At 48.3% G+C, this 19,603-nt stretch overlaps 1 long non-coding RNA gene across 1 annotated transcript; it reads right to left on the bottom strand.

Moving 5' to 3' along the window:
* Positions 1-3,647: 3,647 nt before the first annotated feature.
* Positions 3,648-16,734, bottom strand: LOC101127511 (uncharacterized). The gene is made up of 4 exons (XR_010133692.1): positions 16,399-16,734; positions 14,942-15,076; positions 13,576-14,479; positions 3,648-3,750 (listed from the first exon to the last, which is right to left on the bottom strand). It is a non-coding gene; the product is annotated as an uncharacterized lncRNA (long non-coding RNA).
* Between the last annotated feature and the right edge of the window lie 2,869 nt (positions 16,735-19,603).

Below are 19,603 nucleotides of genomic sequence, written 5' to 3' on the forward strand. Positions count from 1 at the left end.
GCTGGTATTACAGGAGTGAGCCACTGCACCCAGCATTTGCCAAGACCTTTGATGGCAGGCTTTTTCCAGGTGATCAGTCCTTGTCTGGTCTGGCTCTGCCCCACTCTCCTTCTCACCTAGTTGGAATCCCTAGCTACTTTTCAGTAGAGGAGAGTGTGTACCCCAATCCCAGCTTGGTTCAGATCTGCATTTAACTCATGGAACCTGGCTGCTCCCCAGGTCCTGAAGAAAAAAAACGGTCTCTCTGTGGGTATGATAAAGGATGGGCCTGTCCCCAGGACCCTGTGAGAGGGAAGCCCAATGTCCCACCAGGTTGGCAGGGCTGGGGAAGGGAAAGTGTTATGGCAGCCCCAAGAAAAAAAAGAGGCAGCAGAGGGAGCAGGACAGCGCTCACATGGAACTCATGCCACTGCCTGAGGGGAGGGAGGAGTGCACGCCAGTGACATCACGGGGCAGAGAGGCGCAGTTCCAGGGCGGCTTTCCCCCTCACTTCCTGCCATGTTACTCTGATCGCCTCCAGGTGAGCCTGCCCACTTTGTGCCCAGGGGCCTGTAGAAAACCACAGCTCCCCATGGTTATGGCCCCAGGAGTGGGGCAGAGCAGGGAGGAGTCCTGGACAGAGGAGAGGCAGGGGCAGGAGGGGGTGGGCCTCAAAATCCAGGAGGGGGCCCTTCTCATGGGTCCTGCTTTCTGGCTTCTCCTTCCTTACCCCTGGGCTGATCACTCGGGGAAGAACTGAGACAAAGTTTCTCACCCTCAGGCCCAAAGTGTTTAATTACTGGGCCCTTAGGGAGGTGTGAGTCCCCTGAAAGGATGAAAGGTTTTGTTTTGTTTTGTTTTTTGAGACAGAGTTTTGCTCCTGTCGCCCAGGCTGGAGTGCAGTGGCGTGATCTCACCACACTACAACCTGCGCCTCCCAGGTTCAAGTGATTCTCCTGCCTCAGCCTCTGGAGTAGCTGGGATTACAGGTGGCTGCCACCACGCCTGGCTAATTTTTTGTATTTTTAGTAGAGACAGGGTTTTGCCATGTTGGGCAGGCTGGTCTTGAACTCCTGACCTCAGGTGATCCGACTGGCTCCGCCTCCCAAAGTTCTGGGATTACATGAGCCACTGTACTTGGCCACGATGAAAGGTTTTGTGTGGAGAGCATGTACATGCCTTTCTGGGAAAACAGTCCACAGCTCTTATTCTCAGCAGGCTTCACAGTCAAAAAAGGTTAGAACTCTTGCTACAGAGCTGTGGAAGCAGCTAGGTGAGGGGCCTGCCAAGGGCACTCTGGGCACTACCTGGGCACTCTCAAGCCCATCATCCCCTAGGCAGGCTGCACTGCTTGGTATTTGCAGAGCTGAGGGGGTGGGGCATGTGGGGACTGTGAAATCGCCCTGAGATGATCCACAGTCCTCAGCTGGGAAGTGAGCGGTGCATCTCCTGCAGCGTCCTCCATCCCTACAGCCATGGGGCCAGGAGAACTGGCCCTTGCAGCAAGTGAAAAGCCTATTATTGATTCCCTCCCTAGCCATGTAGACAGTGAACCAAGACACTCATATCAGGTAAATGCCTTGTTCTCCGTTACAAAGGTAACCAGTAGGCATTCCCAGATACAGTGAAGGTCCTCATACCAAGATATGCACCTGGCCACCTGAGGAAAGAGAAAGGACTATCTGAGGGGATGGGGCTGAGCTGGGTGTGGAGTGGTCCTTGTGGGTCTTGGAGAGTGGGAGGAGGAGCAGCATGAGCCAGGCCTCGAGGCAGAAGGACAACCAGGAGACAGCCTGGAAAAAGTGCTGGACCCACAAGGGCTCAAGGCTGGCCAGAGGGGAGGTGGGATAGGCTGCAAAGTCCTGAGGTCTGAAGATTGGCCCTGGCAGGAAGAAACCAGGTAAGGTGGGGTGTTACCTACACCCTCGGGGCCAGATGCAGGCCAGAGCCAGCCAATTACCAGGCCCTTAGGGAGGTGTGAGCCCCCTGAAATGATGCAAGGTTTTTTGTTTTTGTTTTGGAGACGGAGTTTCGCTCTTGTCGCACAGGCTGGCACCTTTGCCCAGAGCAGGCACCAAGACTTCTGGCTCTGGGTGTGACATCAGTCTGGGTAAAAGCCCCAGCCCCCACCAGGACCACCTACCCCCTAGACTACTTCAGGTGCTGAGCCCAAGCCAGGGGCAGGAAGCTAAACTGATGCCTAGGGTAATCCCAACAAAGTCCTTGGTTCCCCGCAGCTATGGGGCTGATGGGGAATTACAGCCCAAACCCCAGATGCTGGCTCTCAAACTAACACTGAGCCCTCAGTGCCCACAGGGAGATACAATCAGCGCACTTTCCAGATGGGGAAATGGGATCAGAGAAGTGCAACAGCCTTGCCCAATGCCCCAGACCAGGGCTCCAGGTCCAGAGTGTTCTTTTGACACTGTGTTCAGAGGGCAGCAGCTGCTGTGATGTACCCACCTGAGCCTGGCAGCTTTCTCCAACTTTGGAAGCCCAGGAGCATGGCCCCTGTCCACAGATGCACCTGGCATGAGGCGTGCCCAGAGGGACAGAGGCAGATGAGTTTCATCTCCTCCACTGGATTGTGAGGGCCTAGAAGGAGACAAGCGTCTGCTTGAGAAGGCAGTGAATAGCGAGCAACCTGAGGCAGTGCCCCTCTGGATGGATGCGCAGTGCCTGGATGGAACCTGGCTCAGACAGAGCTCAGTTCTGCAGGTCCCTGAGGCATGGAGAGTTCACAGCTACCAAGTGTAGGAGTCTGGATTCAAAGCCAACGGCGTGACTCCAAAGTCCCTGCCCTAGCCCCTGGACCACCCTTGCAGGCCCATCAGATGCCCAGGCCAGCAGCACAGCCGGCCAAGACCAGGGAAACTTGGGGAGCCTCAGAGCACCCCCAGGTATTCCAACCTAATCCTGGTACCTCGCCTCTCACCACCCTTCTTCCTGCTTTAACCTCAACCCCTACACAAAGCCTGGGCCACTTAATGTGGCATCAAACAGATGCCTCAATAAATCAGTCTAATCTTGAAAAAAAAAAGACTTTAACAGATATACAATTGCACGTTAGAATGCTAAAGACCATAAACATATAACAACTTAAAGTACATATAAATTCAATATATATCCAATCATTATAACGATGACACAGTAGAATATTAAAATACTATTTTCAAATTGTATACAAGCTTAATGTTCTATGTATTCAAACTATTTATTCAAAATACAAATCATCAACATAAATTGCCACTAATATTCAGTCCCTTCACAGGACACATGATTCACTGGGAGTTAATAAATTAGCAGCCGGCAGGCAGTGACACACAGCAAAAATGAAAACCAAGAGGTGAAATAGTTCTGAAATAAAGGTTTTAAAGCTAACCGAAATCACTGAATTACTAAGTCATTAGCACTAATTTTGAGCCAACTAACTAATTAATATGAGATGATACAATGTCCTATACTTTGGTAAATACAGACTATGTTTAAACAATGTCTGTAACGTGACTTGTAAAATGCTCCTGGCTTTACAAAGATGTGATTAAGATGTAGTAACACATGCTAAACCATTTCCCCCTGCAGAGCATGTGGTAAGTTTCATCAGTCACGTTGAGAGTCCAGAAGATAAAGCAAAAGGTCGTGGATTTTGCTGAGAACTTACCAGAGTTGAACTCCCTTATTTTCCGTTCCCCAGCATTGGCGGGTTCTGGGACTGGTGGCTGTGGTGGCTCGTTGGTCTTTGTCTCTTAGAAGGTGGGGAATAATCATCATCTTGAAAAAGAAAAAATGGTCATTACTGAAGGAACCATCTTAGGTTACAGCCACCTCTCGGTCAATTCCCAACATTCAAAAGCTGAGCAGGGCTTTAAAGCTATCTTATTAATAATTATTTCTGTATTGCGAACTTCAGCATACTTGTTTCTAGTTACATTTGAAATGTTATTCTTTTGGGATGTGCTCAAGTGAGTACTGCTTTTTCCTCTGCCTTGCTTCATTACTTTTTAGTTTCCTTCATTTGAATCATCATTGTAAGTCTCCCCTTCTCCTCAAATAACTTTCAAATTGCTGCCAAGAACTATGTTCTATCTTAAGGCTTTTGAGAAAAAACTTTCAATGAAGATAGCCGCCTAAAGTTATACAAATATAGAAGAAACGGGATAAAATAAAGCTTAGATTGGAAAAAATATTTAAGATTATACAAAATTCACACGTAAACAAGGGAAGCTGAGTAATTGTATGTTCAAATACTTTTAACACGTGCAAAACATGTAGGCTTAAAGAAATAGAGCTGGCCAGGCATGGTGGTTCACGCCTGTAATTCCAACAGTTTGGGAGGCCGAGACAGGCAGATAACTTGAGATCAGGAATTCGAGACCAGCCTGGCCAACAGAGTGAAACCCTCTCTCTACTAAAAATACAAAAATTAGGCCAGGAGTGATGGCTCATGCCTGTGATCCCAGCACTTTGAGAGGCCAAGGCGGGTAGATCACCTGAGGTCAGGAGTTTGAGACCAGCCTAACCAACTTAGGGAAACCCCGTCTCTACTAAAACTACAACATTAGCCGGGTGTGGTGGCACATGCCTGTAATCCCAGCTACTCGGGAGGCTGAGGCAGGAGAATCCCTTGAACCCAAAAGGCAAAGATTGTGGTGAGCCGAGATTGTGCCATTGCACTCCAGCCTGGGCAAAAACAGCGAAACTCCGTCTCAAAAAAAAAAAAAGAAAAAATTAGCCAGGCGTGGTGGTGCATGCCTGTAATCCCAGCTACTTGGGAGGCTGAGGCAGGAGAATCGCTTGAACCCAGGAGGCTGAAGTTGCGGTGAGCTGAGACTGCACCATTGCACTCCAGCCTGGGTAGCAGAGCAAGACCCTGTCTCAAAAAAAAAAAAGAGAGAGAGAAAGAAAGAAAGAAAGAGGGCTACATTATTTATGAAACAGATACTGTTAACTCAGTCACCAGAAAGCCTGTGTATAAATGAGCAGTGAGATATTCAAGCACAGCACACACACACTTCTCAGGACAGCTGTCGTGAGAGTTCCATGCTCGTTTCCTTCTGGATACATCAGCAACTCACTCTGCTATGATCCTGCAATACATCTCATGTTAGAATTAGAGACATCTGGGCCAGGCACAGTGGCTGACGCCTGTAATCCTAACACTTTGGGAAGCCGAGGCAGGCAGATCACCTAAGGTCAGGAGTTCGAGACCAGCCTGGCCAACATGGTGAAATGCTGTCTCTACCAAAAATACAAAAAATCAGCTGGGCATGGTGGCAGCACCTGTAATCCCAGCTACTCGGGAGCCTGAGGCAGGAGAATCGCTTGAACCCAGGAGGTGGAGGCTGCAGTGAGCCGAGATCGTGCCACTGCACTCCAGCATGGGGGACGGAGCAAGGCTCTGTCAAAAAAAAAAAAAAAAAAAAAAAAACAGAAAAAGAAAAAAAGAATTAGAGACATCTGGATCAAATCAGCTGCTAGTCTCGCAAAGTGTCGGGTAACATCCTATTAAGATTGCTGCTTACACATCATCTATAAAATACTGAAAATATCATTTTAAGAAATCTTTTTTTTATTTTGAGACAGAATTTTGCTCGTTGCCCAGGCTGGAATGCAATGGTGCGATCTCAGCTCACTGCAATCTCTGCCCCCTGGGTTCAAGCAATTCTCCTTCCTCAGCCTCCTGAGTAGCTGGGATTGCAGTCATGCACCACCATGCCTGGCTAATTTTGTATTTTCAGTTGAGACAGGGTTTCTCCATATTGGTCAGGCTGGTCTCGAACTCCTGACCTCAGGTGATCCACTGACCTTGGCCTCCCAAAGTGCTGGGATTACAGGTGTGAGCCACCATGCCTAGCCAAGAAACCCTTATTTCAAAACAAGCCAGGCACGGTGGCTCATGCCTATAATCCCAGCACTTTGGGAAGCCAAGGCGGGTGGATCACTTGACGTCAGTAGTTTGAGACCAGCCTGGGCAACATGTTGTAACCCCATCTCTACTAAAAATATATTTAAAAAATTAGCTGGGCATGGTGGTGGGCACCTGTAATCCCAGCTTCTCAGGAGGCTGAGGCAGGAGAACCACTTGAACCTGGGAGGTGGAGGTTGCAGTGAGCAGAGATCACACCACTGCACTCTAGCCTGGGTGACAATAGAAAAACTCCATCTCAAAAACAAAACAAAAAACCACTAAAAAAAAAGACTCCATTTCAAAAACAAAACTAAAACCAAAAACACAACACAAATGTAGTACACAAATGAAAATAATTACTGTGTTAAACACAGTTTCATAGAAAATAAAAGACCAATCAAATACAATAAGCTGCCTTTTTAGATGGGTATGTTATTCTTCTTTCACAGCTAAAGAAACAGGCTCAGATAATGTTATTTGATTGGACCGTGTTGCATTTCTGGACAGTGCAGCTGAGATCAGACTTTGGGTGTAACTCCACTAGCCTACCAGGGTGCCTCTCATAAAGGTAAGAAATGTAAATTTGGCCTAATATACAAAGTTGCCAGGGCAGCACTGGGTCAATTCTACATAGAGTACTTCTATGTTCATCAAGGGAAACCTTAAGGGAAAGTGAAAATGCTTCTAGAAGGTGACTGGACACGAGCGCCTTTGCTTGTTGCCTTTGGGCTCTTCTTCTAAGGCCAACAGTGACCTGAAATTATTGACTGGCTTTTCCAATCAAGTGGACAAAATGGTACCAAGGTCGCGAACATCGATGTAGAACATCGATGTTCTACAACATTGCTTAACGCAAGGGGAGACGCTCCTGACTCAGAGTGTTTAATTGCTCACCTACTTCTTTTTCTGCCCTCTTGGGCTTCTAAAATGAAAAGAACCCTGGGGTGATACAGTGAGTCAAAGGGGTGCCAGCCGCATCACAGCAAAATAGATTCCTAAAAAATCCCTGGCCTAAGATGACAGCCTTGGCTGGATCAGTTTGAATGTGCTGATAGTGGACATGGTAGAATGAAGGTGGTTGAAGTGTTCATATTAAAGAACTTCCACCCAGATTGCAAGAAAAGAGAGAGGAATGGAGATGGCAGCACGAGCCCCTACAATAAAAGCAGATGTTTTGAGATCAGTTATATTTCTTCTGACAAAAATTAAAGACAGAAACCAAAGCTTAGCCTGAGACTACAATTAATTGGGCAATAAGCCAGAGGCACATATGGCATAGACAGATTTAAACATTTCTCCCTGATATTAATACAAACACTAAAATTACAAATACATGGATTCCAAATAAAACAAATATGTAAAAAACGTAATGAATAAACACTGGGGTCCACAGCAGTATTTGAAGGAGATCTCACAGACAGGTTTGGTTTCTGAAGGTTAGAACTGGTGGTCTAGAGAATTCGTTTCGTTCCAGAGAAAGAAAGAGAGGAATTTCTTGGGTTCCTTCAGGAATGCGTCTAGCTTTGCCTCATCTTTGTTTGAACTATGGATACGGCAGAAGAAAACATGAGGATTTCACAGATTTAAGGTGCAAAAAGTCACTGGGTTCTCTAAGAAGTCTGGGATTCTTCTGCTGGAAAAATAAGTTTGTTGAGAAAAAATGAGTTGGAGGAGGCTGCTACTGAAGTGAAGCAGAATTGTTTTTACTAATCTGCTTATTACCCACTCTGTAGTGTGGAAACAAATTATTCATGCACAAGGTCCTCTTACTGTTCCTAGAATGCAGTGGAAAGAGAACAGATTAGTTTTCCTCCCTCAGAACACAACCCCTAGAAACATCCTACCTCAGATGAGATATTGCCTAATTATTTTCAAAAGACAGTGAAACATCATGGATGTAAATGTTTGCTGCAAAATAAATACGTGCTAGAAACAGAAGCATCTGGGTCACAGCTGTATTAGAGCTACCTGTGTTCCCCTGTCACTGACATTAAAACAAAAATGTCCAGTACGATCCTTCCCAGCGTGGGAGAGGGGAAGTTGAAGGATGGAAAGGCCAGGCATAAAAGGATTTCAGAATTTCCGTCCATAAGGAAGTGGCTTTGTGCACTGTCTGTTACTGCATGCAAGGTGAAATTTGAAGAATGAAAACATGCAGCAACAAGGGCTCCTTTGTCCAACTCACCTCTCCAGATACCAAGTTTCAGACATGTTGCATTTTAATTGAAAGGTTGATATAATTTTTTTTAAAGAACACTTGCTGTGTTTGAAGTGACAAAGGCTGCTGTGACCAAAAAGCAGGGAAAGGGAATTTTTTTTTTAAAAAAGCAAACAACAACAACAACAAAAACCCCACAGAAAAGCAAACAACAAACAAACAAAAAACAGAGGAAGAAGTCAAACACCCTGGGCTGTGACTACTTCCAGGAAGGGGCTACAAGAGGCAGTTGGAAATTCTATTTGCTTTGCAACTGTGGGTTTTCCAGCCTGCTTCCTTTCTAAAGTATATTACTCTGCTTTTGGTTCATGAAGTTATCCATTTCTGTTTTCTGGAACAGCTATGTATTTTCTTTATCTATCATCTATCTATCTACCTGTTTGCTCTCTATCTTTTCTACCTTTTGCTATCAAGAGCTTGGGTCAAGCAGGATAGAATTCCAGTGTATGTTCACACTACCATTTAAAACAAGAGCTCTTGTAGGCATTCTCCATCACATCATAAACCTGAGCTTTCTAAAACAGAGTGTGGCAAACTACCATGCATGGACCATGTCTGACACAGTCTGCGTTTCTAAGTAAAGTTGTAATGGGACACAGCCAATACATGTATTACATAACATCTCTGGCTACTTTCATGGTATAATGGAAGAGCTGAGTCATTGAGAGAGAGACCATATGGCTTGGAAAACTTAAAATATTTAACATTTAGCCCCTTGCAGAAAATATTTGCTGACTCTTGTTTTAAAAGATCTCTGTTTAGAATGCTACCTATTGCCTTCTGGATAGAATCACAACTCTTTACCACAATCGACACAGCTTCAGCCCTGCTTCTATAACCAGCCTCAACTATTTCTGCTCCTCCTCATTTTCCTTCTGGCCATGCTGATGGATTGTCAGCTTCCCAGATGTGTGAGAATCTCTCCTCCCTTCCCAACATTCTCATGCTCTCCCTCTGCCTCTCAAGAACTTCCTGCCCCATCTCTCATGACAAATCCCTTCTTCATTCTTTGAGATGCAGCCCCTTTGCTCCTTCCTTAAAGATGTCTATCTGGCTCTATTTTGGGTGACATGCTCCTTCTGCATCTCCCAGAGCCAGCCAGTGTGTGTCAGCTACAGCATTTCTTTGCATCTCTGTGTCATATATCACCAAATCTGCCTAAGCTTGAGTGAGTCACTGCATGACAACTTCAGACTCCACCAGCATTGTCCCCACCAATCAATTATTTTCAACCATTTAAAAATGTAAAAATCATTCTTGCCTCATGGGCCATACAGAAACAGATGGTGGGCAGAGTTGGCCCAGGGGCAGACCACTGTTTGCTGACCACTGCCACACTGTCTTAATCAAGGCAGCTTTTATGGTGAGCCATGGTATCTAGTAATTTCTCCCATTTTTGTCCCTTTTAAGGGCCCTTTCTTGGCCCTTTGCATTTCCATATAAATTTTATAATTAATTTGCTGATGTCCCCAAAAAAGCCTACTAGAATTTTAATGAGACAGCTAATGCTAGAAGGGTAATTTTAGGAGAAACAAGAGATGCTTATAAGTTGTGTGTGTGTGTGAGAGAGAGAGAGAGAGAGAGAGACACAGACAGAGAGAAAGAGACAGAGAGAGAGACAGACAGACAGAGACAGACAGAGACAGGATTTCACTCTTGCCCAGGCTGGAATGCAGCAGTGCAATCACGGCTCACTGTAGCCTCGACCTCCTAGGCTTAAGCAATCCTCCCACATCAGCCTTCCAAGGAGCCAAGACTACAGATGTATACCACCACACCCACCTAATTTTTTTGATTTTTAGTAGAGATGGGGTTTCACCATGTTGCCCAGGCTGGTCTCAAATTCCTGGGCTCAAGTGATCCACCCACCTTGGCCTCCCAAAGTACTGGGATTATGGGTATGAGCCACCATGCCTGGCCTTTTAAAAAAGTTTGAGACAGGGTCTCACTCTGTCACCCAGGCTGGAGTGCAGTGGTGTGATCATGGCTCACTGTAGCCTCAACCTCCTGGCTCAAGCCATCCTACCACCTCAGTCTTCCATGTAGCTGGGACTACAGCTGTGTGCCACCACATCTGGCTCATTTTTTTTTTTTAAGTAGAGACGGGGACTTGCTATGTTGCCCAGGCTAGTCTCAAACTCCTAAGCACAAGCGATCCTCCTAACCCTAACCATAAAAATCACCTGGACCTTCAGAGATGAGTTTGTTTATTTTTTTATTTTTTAAAAAATGGCTAATTCACAGAACATGGAGATGAGTATGTTTTGAAGGCTTGGAAGCGTGCAAGTGGGAGAAGAAAGGAGCCAGCTACATTCTGGCTGTGTGCAGAGGCAGGTCACTGTGGTGGGAGTGTTCCTGTCTCATGGACTCTGCAAATCACAATGCTTGGCATGGCCTCCCAGCCCTGATGGCAGAGAAGCAAACACCAGTCGGAGAGCTGGGGTCCTCCCAGCCCTCTTGGCCCTGTGGCCAATTTTTTCTTCAATAGCCTCATAAAATCACATTATTTGAGTGCCCATGGCTCCAAAACAAGCAGGGATGCCCATGGACCCTGATTATCCATTGTCACCCTTCCCTCCAAACAGCCACCTCTCCCCTGGAGACAGCCACATACTCCACTCAGAACTGTGCACTTCCTGGTATCCTTGTCACCTGCTTTTTATGCCTCATTTTACAAACACCAAATTGGAAGACAGCAGGAGCTGCCCCATAATACCAGTAGAGTGAGAAGCAGAGATAAACTAGTCCTAGACAGCTGACTCATGTTGGGGGCAGCCCACTCACAGTGGCCCTGACCCAACTCTGATTAGAGGCCACTTGCTCTCAACACCAGGGTGCTCAATGGCCCATCCTGGTACTCTGCTCTTCTCTCTCCACCTTCGCTTTCCTGCAATCTATGCAGCCTGTGACTCCATCCATGGGCTAGTGACCCCCAGACCTTTTCCTGGGACCACAGGCCTGTGTCTCTATCTGCTGCTCAACACCTCCCCTTGAACATCCATGGCTAAAACTGAGCTCCTGACACTCTCTCCATACCCGCTTCTCTGTGGATTCCCCACCTCCATGAAGGACAGCTTCATCCTTTCAGCTACTCAGGCCAGACGATTGAAGTCATCTCCTTCTCCAGGAAATCGTATTGGGGGAGCTACAAATATCCAAAATCCGATCGCTTCTCCTCCACTATGCCCCAGGCCCGCCACCCATTTTTGCCTGAATTGCTGCAGCAGCCTCCTAACCGATCTCTGCTTTCACGTGGGCACCTCAGTTTTTTCCGGAACAACAGCCAGAGAGATCTGCTCACACCCAAGTCAGACCAGGTTACTCCTCTGCTCTCATAGCATTTGGAGGAAAACCCAGAGTGCTCGTGTTGGCCAGCAGAGCCGGCCCCCATCTCCTCCGACCTCAGAGCCGGCCCCCATCTCCTCCGACCTCAGAGCCGGCCCCCATCATCTCCTCCGACCTCAGAGCCGGCCCCCATCATCTCCTCCGACCTCAGAGCCGGCCCCCATCATCTCCTCCGACCTCCCACCTCTCTCCCTCAGCTAGTCCTCGAACATGTCTGATGTGGTCCCACCTTGGGACCCACATTGCTACTCCTCTGCCTGGAGGGGTACCCACAGTTATCCACACAGTTCACTCCTGTCTTTCAGGTCTTTGTGCAAATATCACCTTCTCAGTGGAGACTACACCTTCAGGACTTAGGCTGTGCCTGGCACATAGCAGGTGCTCAGTAGACACTGGTTGTAGGAAGGAATCTACAGGTTGAAATAAGGAGATCATTTCCCTGAGGTTCCGAAGCTCATATTTACTCACCATTTGTTGTTTACTGCTAATATTGAGCACTGTCAGTAAAATACATAAAACCCTTTGCCAATCCAGGAAGTGAAAATGACACTTTACTGTTTTAATCTGCATTTCTCTGCTTACAAATGGATTACACACATTTTCATGTGCTGTTGGCTACTTATTCATTCAGAAAACATACTAAGTGCTGGCTCTTTTTCATGTCCTTTGTCAAGTTTGGATCATGTCATTTGCTGTTTTCTTTCTGATGTAAACTCTCAAAGTCTGAAGGGTATTGTCTTTTCCTGACACATATGTTGTAAATAATTTTCTGGCTTACATTTTGACTTTTAATTTCATTCACGATGTTTTTAATGAATAATTTTAATTTTTATGAATGCAAGTTAAAATAATTCTTTCATTGTGGTTTCTGACATGTCATGCCAATAAGGGTCTTCTCCTCCAAGAGCACAGAAATATTTGCCAATACTGTCCTTCAAATCGGTCACAGTTTCATTTTTTATATATGCATTTTACTTCAATTGGGGCTTCATTTTACTGAATGCCCTATTTGAAGCAAGTTTCTCAGTTAATTCTTTTCTCAAAGTGCTAAGTATGGTAGATTGCAAACATAAGTGGCCACATAATGCTCCCAACTCCTTTGCCTCCTCTACCAGGAGGAGATAGCGTCCATCTTTCCACTCCTTAATCTGGGCTTGGCCGTGTGACTTGCACTGGCCAATGGGATATTAACAAGTCTGATGTGCACAGAGGCTGTAGAATGTGCACGGGGGCTTGGTCTCTCTTGCTGCCCTGGAGACCAGCTGCCCCACGAAGGAACCAGAGCCAACCTGCTGCTTCCTGGAGGAAGACAGTCCCTCAGTCCCTCTGTCTCTGCCAACCAGTTAACCTGCTGCTTCCTGGAGGAAGACAGTCCCTCAGTCCCTCTGTCTCTGCCAACCAGTTAACCTGCTGCTTCCTGGAGGAAGACAGTCCCTCAGTTCCTCTGTCTCTGCCAACCAGTCAACCTGCTGCGTCCTGGAGGAAGACAGTCCCTCTGTCTCTGCCAACTAGTTAACCTGCTGCTTCCTGGAGGAAGACAGTCCCTCTGTCCCTCTGTCTCTGCCAACCAGTTACCCTGCTGCTTCCTGGAGGAAGACAGTCCCTCTGTCTCTGCCAACCAGTTAGCCTGCTGCTTCCTGGAGGAAGACAGTCCCTCTGTCCCTCTATCTCTGCCAACCAGTTAACCTGCTGCTTCCTGGAGGAAGACAGTCCCTCAGTTCCTCTGTCTCTGCCAACCAGTTAACCTGCTGCTTCCTGGAGGAAGGCAGTCCCTCTGTCCCTCTGTCTCTGCCAACCAGTTAACCTGCTGCTTCCTGGAGGAAGACAGTCCCTCTGTCTCTGCCAACCCAGTTGACCGCAGACATGCAGGTCTGCTCAGGTAAGACCAGCACAGTCCCTGCCCTCTGAGCCAAACCAAATGGTCCAGCCACAGAATCGTGAGCAAATAAGTGATGCTTAAGTCACTAAGATTTGGGCAAAAGCTGAGGATTTATCCCAATCCCAATACTGTTTGTCCTTCTGTTTATCTGTCTGTCCTTCCCTGCTCATTTAAAATGCCCCCACTGCATCTAGTACATTTTTATAGGATCAGGGAACTGCTCTTGGATTAATGTCGTGTTCCCACCTCGAGGCAGCTTTGTAAGCTTCTGAGCACTTCCCAATTCCAGGTGACTGCAGGCGCTGGGAGGCCTGTGCATCAGCTCTGCTGTCTGTAGCTGAGTTCCTTCACCCCTCTGCTGTCCTCAGCTCCTTCACCCCTGGGCCTCAGGAAATCAATGTCATGCTGACATCACTCTAGATCTAAAACTTGGGTTCTTGGACCAGGTGCGGTGGCTCACACCTGTAATCCCAGCACTTTGGGAGGCCGAGGCGGGTGGATCACAAGGTCAGGAGATCAAGACGATCCTGGCTAACACGGTGAAACCCCGTCTCTACTAAAAATACAAAAAAATTAGCCAGGTGTGGTGGCAGGTGCCTGTAGCCCCAGCTACTCAGGAGGTTGAGGCAGGAGAATGGCGTGAACCCGGGAGGTGGAACTTGCAGTGAGCCGAGATCACGCCACTGCACTCCAGACTGGGAGAGAGAGCGAGACTTTCTCAAAAAAAAAAAAAAAAAACTTAGGTTCTTGGATGTTCGGGAAAGGGGATTCTTTATCTAGGATCCTTGAAGCGCCCCCAAGGGCATCTTCTCAAAGTTGGATGTGTGCATTTTCCTGAGAGGAAAGCTTTCCCACATTATACAGCTTCTGAAAGGGTTACTTGACCCACAGATGTGAAGCTGAGGCTGAAGGAGACTGATGTGGTTTCTCCTCAGTTTCTCTGTGGGGCACCAGGTGGCAGCAGAGGTCAGCAAGGCAAACCCGAGCCCAGGGATGTGGGGTTGGGGCAGCTACGTCCTCTCTTGAGCTACAGCAGATTCACTCTGTTCTGTTTCATTGTTGTTTAGTTTGTGTTTTGTTTCTCCAACTTTGTGCTTCACCAGGAAAAGCTTTGGATCACAATTCCCAGTGCTGAAGAAAAGGCCAAACTCTGGAAAAAATTTTGAATATTTTGAGCCAAATGTGAGGACCACAACCTGTGAGAACGGAAAATAAATCCTGGGACCCCAGACTCACTAAGCCAAAGGGAAAAGCCAAGCTGGGAACTGGCTTATGCAAACCTGCTTCCCATCTGGTTCCTAAATAAGATAGCTGTTACACAAAGATAAAAAAGCTACATCCCTGCCTCTACCTCCATCACATGTAAAATGTGTATTCAGTGAATGCTGACCAAAGACAGAAGAATGCAACCATTTGCCTCTGATTTACCCACACCCATTTTTTCCACTTCTTCCCCTTTCCCCAATACCCGCACTTTTCCCCTTTACTTACTGAGGCCCCCAGACAATCTTTGGGAAAAGCACGGACCACAGTTTTTCCTGTGGTTCTCTGTTCTTTTCTCAGGTGTGTCCTTAACCTTGCAAATAGATTTCTTGATATGATTGAGACTCACTTTGGGTGTGTTCTTTGATCAGCGCCTGTGACGCAGCTTCAGGAGGTCCTGAGAACGTGTGCACAGTTTAGTTGGCAGAAACTTAGGGAAACGTAAGACCACCATCAGTACGTAGGAGTTGTGCATTGGTTTGGTCTGGAAAGAGGAAAATTCAAAGTAATGGGGCTTACAGGTCATAGATAGATTCAAAGATTTTCTGATTGTCAATTGGTTGAAAGAATTATTATCTACAGACCTGCTATCAATAGAAAGGAGAGTCTGGGTTAAGATAAGAGACTGTGGAGACCAAGGTTCTTATTATGTAGATGAAGTTTCATAGGTGGCCACCCTTAGAGACAATAGATGGCAAATGTTTCCTGTTCAGACCCATAGAAGGTGCTAGACTCTCAGCCAATGTCTTCAGGATCAGAGAAAGACCTGGAAAGGGAAGGGATTCTCTACAGAATGTAAATGTCCCCCACAAGAGACAGCTTGGCAGGGCCATTTCAAAGTATGTCAAAGAAATATATTTTGAGGTAAAATATTGATTTCATGGCCTCTGTCTGTCATGTGATGCTGCACTGGAATTTGGTATCTTATTGCTAGAGGGCCTTGTCAGTCTTCAGATCTCTGTTTTAATGTTGGTTCTGGTCAGTTCTGCCCAAATTCCAAAGGGAGGAGGGTACAATGAGGCCTGTCCAGCCCCCACTCCTCCTCATCACGGCCTGAACTAGTTCTTCAGGTTTCTCTGGAATCCCTTTGGCCCAGAGGCGGGGTCCACTCGATTGGCTGTGGGGCTTAGAATTTTATTCTTGGTTTACGGCAGCTTTAGGGAGGTGCTCTGAGACCCGAAACTAGACTCGACTGTAACAGACACAGACGACCCTGAAGGTGAGACTGTCTGCTGGTGCGATGCTGGGCGAGTTGCTTAATGTCCCTGAGCTGCTATTTGCTAACTGTGAAGTGGGATCCTGGTCCCTGACAGGCAAGATTGTGGCACACAGAGAGCTGGTACACGTGGGCAACTGTCCCCTAAACTCGGGTCTCTAGTGGGATCCTGGTCCCTGACAGGCAAGATTGTGGCACACGGAGAGCTGGTACACGTGGGCAACTGTCCCCTAAACTCGGGTCTCTAGTGGGATCCTGGTCCCTGACAGGCAAGATTGTGGCACACGGAGAGCTGGTGCACGTGGGCGGCTGTCCCCTAAACTCGCGTCCCTTCTTTTTAATCATACCCCACTGGCTGCACCTGCACCTCCTCCCAGGCACACACCGAAGAGGATGAGCTCTGGTCCTCGAACCTCTTGTCTGCTCCCACCAGGCAGAGTCTCTGTTCCCCATGCCCAGGCAGCAGTGGTGGACACCAGCATCCCGGAATGGTGTAGAAAGGCTGACCCCGTCATAGCCAAAGCCTGGGGTCTCCTGTTTCCCTCCTCCTCCTCCCCACTCCTCCCCCGACCCCTCCCTCCTCCACTTACCCCCATCCCCTGCATAATGGGTTTCTAGCTGCCTCCTCTGGCTGCCCAAACAGGACAGGCAGGAAAAACTGGCTTGGTTCTGAGTAGGCAGTTTCAGGGCCTTAAGGAGAAATTCATCGGCCATTAATCAGGGCCTTCCTCCGGGGAGTTGGCGGCTTCAGGTGTGGTCTCTGGAAACAATCCCCATAAATTATTATCAGAGAACCTCTGTCTTGGGTGGCAGAGGCAGCCTGGTTGGGGTGGGCACCCCGGCTACGGAAAGGAGCAGCTCCCTCCACTTTCCTTCGGGCTGCCTGTGGAGAGGCTCGAGCGGGGCACAGTCCATGACAAGATATTAATCTTGTGGTTGGATTTTTCCTTTTTTTAATAAAGAAGAAAGATAACGTATTGTGCTCATCTTGTAAAAATCAAGCACACAGAACATCAGTCTATTCTACAAAGAAACACAACCTAAGCAAAGATTTGTTATAGGCAGTGGCCAGTTACAGAAACAGTAGGACTTGCATTGGGGGTTTTGTATGGGAAAGAAAGGGAGTCAGACACAGACGTGATGGTGGAGACAGGGGCAGGAAGACAGAGCAGCTGACACTTCCAGAAATAGCTGGCCAGAGGCCAGCAGGAGGGAAACACCGACCCGAGGAAAGAGAGACGGGGATTGGGAGAGAAATTCAGAAGAGACTGAGGCAAGCACACAGACAGACACACCCACCCACACACAGATACGGATTCAAAGAGACACGCACACTCTGAGTTTCTAAGAGTAAGCCACTGTCAGTTCCTGGTGTGAGCCACCAGCCACATGGACACAATTTCCTCTTTTGGTAAGTTCTTTGACCTGTCTGAACCCCCTACTTAATTACCTATAAAATGAGTCATTGCAAGGATGACAAAGATGCTCTCCTTGACCAAACTCCACTCAGGCTCCTTTGAGCCTTCTCCCTGATGAAGCCTCATCCTTGGCCTGCTGAGCTCAGTGCTAACAAGGAATGCTGCTAAGGTCCTTAGTAAGAATCTTCCCCACCCTTGCTAACTAACCAAGTTCCTTTCAGCAACTTTTCATCACCTCCCTCACCCTGCTCATTGGCTATCCCCACTTGTCTCTGTTGTATTGAGAGTTGAATTCAGTCTCTCTCTCTCCTCTTGCAATAGTGTTTTTTTTTTTTTTTTAAGAGACAGGGCCTTGCTCTGTCAACCAGGCTGGAGTGCAGTAGCACAGTCACAGCTCACAGCAGCCTCAAACTCCTAGGCTCAAAGGATCCTCCCACCTCAGCCTCCTGCATAGTTGGGACTACAGGTGTGTGCCACTGCACCAAATAATTTTTTAAAACATTGTAGAGATGGGGTCCTGCTTTGTTGCCCAGGCTGGTTTTGAAGTCCTGGCTTCAAGTGATCCTCCCACCTGGGCCTCCAAAGGTGCTGGGATTACAGGCATGAGCCAACCTATTGCAATAGTCTTGAATAGTCTTTTTGCCATTTTGAACAAGTGTCTGGGGAGTAATTCTCTTTGACAGGGGCATAAGAGAGCCTGCCTGTGAGGGCTCAGCATTAGTCTCGCCTGAGCGAGTGCTCAGACACCTCGCTATGTTGTCCTGCCTGTTTAGGGCTCTCAGATGGGGTCCCTTCATCGCTGTAACTTTGGTTCTAGCCATGTGTCTGGCCCAAGAGGGCCACACATGTATGAATGAACCCCGAAGTGAAGGGCTGAACCCCATGGACAGATATCCTCAGGGTCACAGCAGCAGGCACATGTGGCAGGACTTCAGCCAACAGACTTTCACGGGCCATAGCCAAAGGCTTTAAATGCCAGGCGTGTCTGCTTAACTGTAGACACGTGTGGAAATATACCCCTGATATGAGTTCTGTGGGCAAAGAAAAATTAAGTTGAGGGCCAGATCTCTTGCCTCCGGTACAGAAATCAGGAACTCATGGGAACTGGGGTGTGCGAAGGCACAGCACTCCACTCCTCTTGAGGCTGCCTCAGCTCAGCTCTTATTGGATCTCATTCTGGACACTCCAAGCCTCTGATCTCAGCACTTACTGGAGAATTGTCTCGAGAGGCAAAGATGTGTGACCTACAGGCCCTGCCAGCTAACCTGCTCCCCCATAGAAAAGGAATGTAGGCATAATAATTATCAACCACTACACTAGCAAATTTGTAGTGAATTATTAATATATCCACTTTTAGAATAAGGCTACGGATACATATTGGACTTGTAACACACGCAGCCTAAAAATCTAGTTATTGAAAACTCCAGGTCTAATCTCCAGTGACAAAATTATATATTCTTCATATAGCACGTTTATTAAAAAATCCTACAGCTGAGGATACTGAAACTAAACTCATCGCAATCCGTATTTTCTACACAAGAATAGCAGCAGCTGCCATCAAACTCCAATAACCTGATGATGTCAAAGCTCCTCCCTGAAACTGCAGGCAGCCCGCGTGTGCAGAAGGTGCGTGCAGGAGGCCCGCGTGGGCAGAAGGCCAGTGCAGGCGGCCCACATGTGCAGAAGGCCGGTGCAGGTGGCCCGCGTGTGCAGAAGGTGCGTGCAGGCGGCCCGCGTGTGCAGAAGGCCAGTGCAGGCGGCCCACGTGTGCAGAAGGCCGGTGCAGGCGGTCCGCGTGTGCAGAAGGTGCGTGCAGTTGGCCCGTGTGAGCAGAAGGCAGGTGCAGGTGGCCCGGGTGTGCAGAAGGCAGGTGCAGGCGGCCCGCGTGTGCAGAAGGCCGGTGCAGGCGGCCCGCGTGTGCAGAAGGCAGGTGCAGGCGGCCCGCGTGTGCAGAAGGCAGGTGCAGGCGGCCCGCGTGTGCAGAAGGTGCGTGCAGGCGGCCCGCGTGTGCAGAAGGTGCGTGCAGTTGGCCCTTGTGGGCAGAAGGCAGGTGCAGGCAGCCCGGGTGTGCAGAAGGCACGCGCAGGTGGCCCGCGTGTGCAGAAGGTGCGTGCAGGAGGCCCGCGTGGGCAGAAGGCCGGTACAGGCGGCCCGCGTGGGCAGAAGGCCGGTGCAGGCGGCCCGAGTGTGCAGAAGGCCGGTGCAGGCGGCCCGCGTGTGCAGAAGGTGCGTGCAGGCGGCCCGCGTGTGCAGAAGGCCAGTGCAGGCGGCCCACATGTGCAGAAGGCCGGTGCAGGCGGCCCGCGTGTGCAGAAGGTGCGTGCAGTTGGCCCGTGTGAGCAGAAGGCAGGTGCAGGCGGCCCGGGTGTGCAGAAGG

The sequence above is a fragment of the Gorilla gorilla genome, chromosome 4, assembly GCF_029281585.2.
Source record: "Gorilla gorilla gorilla isolate KB3781 chromosome 4, NHGRI_mGorGor1-v2.1_pri, whole genome shotgun sequence".
NCBI classification, from domain to species: domain Eukaryota; kingdom Metazoa; phylum Chordata; class Mammalia; order Primates; family Hominidae; genus Gorilla; species Gorilla gorilla.